Raw genomic sequence first — 4320 nt, forward strand, 5'->3', positions numbered from 1 at the left:
AACTTATCCTCTAGCCTATGACTGAGAAGCTTTTGGCATCCTTTCATATACATCACTCGATGATCTTAAGAGCCTTTTCCAACCTAAATAATGCTATATGGAGAAACTCAAATGCTGGAGACTCAAGGACTGGTCCATCATAACACAGGAGACCTGCTGGAATTAGCAGATTGAGCCGCAGACCAATGTCATAGGCGGCATATTTTTCTATGTGGTTTCTCCTGACAGTGATGCAAGTCCCAGCCCCACAAACCTTGGGCACTTTGACTCCAACAGAAATGGACAGTATTTAGCATTTTCCTGATTTTTTTTTTGCCACACCGGCTCCCTTGCACACACAAAGCCAGTAGAAGCGGACATCAGGCAACAGTACTGAAAACTTGAGACTATTATTGAAGGTCAATGAAACAATCCTCCCATTCCACAGGTATTAGAATTAGGAAGCTGCTCATCTCAGTGGGATTTTAACAAAACATCCATTTATCAAAGTAGTCTAAAAAAAAGCATAGCTCTGGGTTTTGAAACTGCCACTGAAAAGACAGCTGCGTCTCTCATCAATTTTAAAAGCTATCCTAAGAATTACTTTATATTTGCTTTGTACCTAAGCATGGAAAAGTCAACGAGCTAATTTTTCAGAAGGTTTTTTTTATGGTATCACCTCCCAGCCTGAATGCATTTTGATCTGCACTGCTTTGCTGTAAAAATATTACTTCAGAAATGTACATGAAGACAACTGTGAGGGATCATTCACTCATTTTTGGCTGGTTTCACCTACAAAAGAGCAGAGATGACAGAGAAACCTGGGGCCACGGACAGACACTGCTGGAAGTCCCCAGAAATATCGTAACCACTTTCCTGCTAGAGCACATCAGTTTATTTTCCACAGTAAATGACAAAAACCACCAGTGCAAAGTTCTGCCCCATGTCACTAGTGCTTTTGCTTGCTTTTCTGCAGAGATGCTGCAGACCAGCACAGCCAGCAAATACTGGCAGAGAGGACTCATACACACCCTGTGCACCTCCACAGCAGAAAATATGGCTTAACACAGGCAGAGATAACAGCTAATGCAGGTGTGAGATTAACACATGCTCACTGTGCAATGCTTGGAGTTTGGATGCCCAAAAGCATCCCTGGGTATCATGCACACACCAGTGCAGCTCCTGATATTTAGACCCCCTTAAAGCCAAATGTGAGGAGAGGCAGGTACATGTTGGATTTAAGGGCTCTCCAGGGTCCCTCTCGTCAGCCCCTTCTCCCAGGGCTGTTCCCCCACAGTCCCAGCAGAGAGGGACAGGAGCACTGTGGGGTGTCAGTGCATCACCTGGGTGTTGTGTCCATCTCACCCCTCTCTGCCCCTCACTTTGATGAGGCCACCTGGGGACCCAAACCCTGAGCAGGGGAACGGGTACCACCACGACGCCCAGGTCTCCCTCACAAGCTGGCCCCTGAGGAGCTGCATCACCAGGGACCTGAGCATGGCGCGAGAAGCCCCAGCGCTTTGCAGACCAGCCACAGCACCACTCAACTCCATCCAGCCCTAGGGCAGCATCCAGAGCACTGCTGGCATCCATCCTATCTGCAAGCAGAAGATGGTTTGGCACTGGTGCCCAAAGAAGTGCTCCTGGATGCCCTTCAAGCAAATAAATAACAAAGTCCAGCAGAAGAGACTGGGGAGCCATTTTTTATGAGCCTAATTTGATTAAAGGGTTTTAAAGAAATTGTCTTTGCCAGGCAAGAGGCAAGGAAGGCTGGTGCATTGGCAGGACCCTGGTGCTCAGGGTGACATGGCTGCTCGCTCCAGCTCTGCCCATCAGCTCTTTGCTCAGCAGCAGGCACCATCCCCACATCTCCCACTGTTGATAATATGACACCATGACATGGAGGGTCTCCACAACCTGCCAGGAGGGAAACAACCTCCACAAAGCAAATCATTCCAAGTCACTACTGGCACCTACAGATGCCCAGGGCCAGGAGGAAGGTTTCCCAGTGCTGGAGCTGATTTTGATAGGCCCAAGGCATCACTCCACACAGTCAGGAGAGGATGTGTCTGCTGTATCATTCATCACTGTCAGTCACCTTCACTCTAAAATCATTTAAAACTTCAGAATCTGCAATAGGGCATCATTAGCATCAGTTCTATACCCTCCAATGTCTTTCTAGTACCCCATTAATGTTTCATATGCCACGTCTGCAGCTCTGGGAATCTGGGAGCTACCAGTCAGCATCATCCTTCAGAGAGCTTGTTCCCGCCTGGTTCAGTGTTTTCTTGTGTGGGCAGGAAATTTGTTGTGAACATTATTAAAGCCCCTGCAAGGCGGATGCTGAAGACGTGAGGAGAGGCCCCAAGGATACAGGATTCACCTGAGTGGTGCGGTGTTTAATTCAAACCACAAAGGTTTCCTCTGCTGCAGGTAAACAGCACAGTACCCACGAGCTGCCCCAGGGAGAGGGAACTGACAGGTTCCAAGTTCAGCAGGATTTTTTTTTCCCAGCTGCTCAATTAATTTAGTCATTCAAATCCCAATATATTATTGATGGGCATTTCTAGAGAGTGCACTGAGTTGCAAGGTACTAAAAATACAGGTAGGAATAACTACTGCTACCCCAGAGATGGGCTGAGTGAGGGGGCAAGGGTGACACTCAAATGGTTTTATTTAAGGTACTGTCATCCACAGCAGTGACTGGTCCTGCTACAGGGGGATGCAAAGAGCCCATCTCCTATCAGGACATCAGCAAAGATGCTTCTAAGGATTCATATACTTTTCTGCTATGAGCTGGATAAAGACTAATATAGAATCATAGAATGGTTTGGGTTGGAAGGGAACTTAAAGCTCACCGAGTTCCAACCTCCTGCCCCAGCTGCCACGGACACCTTCCACTAGAGCAGGTTGCTCCAAGCCCCGTCCAACCTGGCCTTGGACACTGCCAGGGATGAGGCAGCCACAGCTTCTCTGGGCACCCTGTGCCAGCACCTCAGCACCCTCACAAGGCATTTTCCAGGTGATTCCTATCTCTTGACCAAGAACATCAACATAATCTAAACACAAGGAGGAATTTATACTAAGCTAACATAAGCACCCAACATGGTGTTATGGTTATTACTATTACATCTTAACAGGTGATCATGATTTTAACAGGTCACTTGGGTGCCTTAAAATACCACAGGTTTGCCGCTGGCTTTCCTTTCTAATCCACCCACTGAGGAAGCATGAAGGCATCTGAGGAATGGGCTAACCTCTGTGTATCACCACAGCCTTCAGGTTGGCTATTCCAAACATTATCTCAAGCTTAAGTTTTCCCTGATTGCATCTCTAGAAAGGCAATTTTTTCAGCAGGCACAACACAACCTCATTGTATCAAGCTTTCAGCCATCCACATCCTGAAGGTGTTCTGCCTGCACAAGGTCAGGAGCATCGATCTTTGCAGCCTCTTTCCTTGTTAACTGGAATTGAAAGGCTTTGCTAGTGTTGACAATTTTGTTTAAGCAGAAATTGGGCTATTTCTGAGTGCAAACAGACACTGCTTTTTTTTTTTTTTTTTCTATTTTTCCCATTTGTTTGGCCTTTCTACAGTAGGATGTGAAGGGCATCAAAACCTGAAGCATGTCACTCTCCAACTTCCCCATGGAGGGTTCATCCACTGCTCAGCCACAGCATGTACTTCCCTTGTCACCAGCCTCTGTTCCAACTACCATAGAATCATAGAATGGTTTGGGTTGGAAGGGACCTTAAATCCAGCTTCTAGTGGACACCTTCCACTAGACCAGGATGCTCCAAGCCCCATCCAACCCGGCCTTGAACACTGCCACGGATGGGGCAGCCACAGCTTCTCTGGGCAACCTGTGCCATTGCCTCACCACCCTCATAATAAAGAACTTCTTCCTAATATCTAGATGCCTAATAAAAGACTGATGTCTAATTGAGATGCTTTTAATGGTGGCCTCTGCACTGGTCTGCTCACCCACTGGTCCTCTGCAGCAAGAGCCTGAGCAGGGCTGCTGCAGCCCCACACTTCAGCCTTTGGGTTTAGGAACCCACTTGATCTCAAAGGCTTCAGGGCTTGTGATTTCAGTACACAAGGAGGTGGGAATTAGAACATGAAATAGGTGCACGGTGACCTTGTCCTGCTGTACTCAAATCAATGCAAGTTGTTGTTAGTAACTCCCATAACAATAAAATCAAGCAGACTGAGGCATATGAAGTGAAAATCCTGTGGTTCTCCATTTGTACCATGGCAGTTTAAACACATGCTCCTCTTGGTTGAGCTCCTCCTCTCCTCCTTGTTTCTCTACACAATTCCATGGTGCTAAAACCAGAGGA

Source organism: Lathamus discolor, chromosome 5, assembly GCF_037157495.1.
Source record: "Lathamus discolor isolate bLatDis1 chromosome 5, bLatDis1.hap1, whole genome shotgun sequence".
Taxonomy (NCBI): domain Eukaryota; kingdom Metazoa; phylum Chordata; class Aves; order Psittaciformes; family Psittacidae; genus Lathamus; species Lathamus discolor.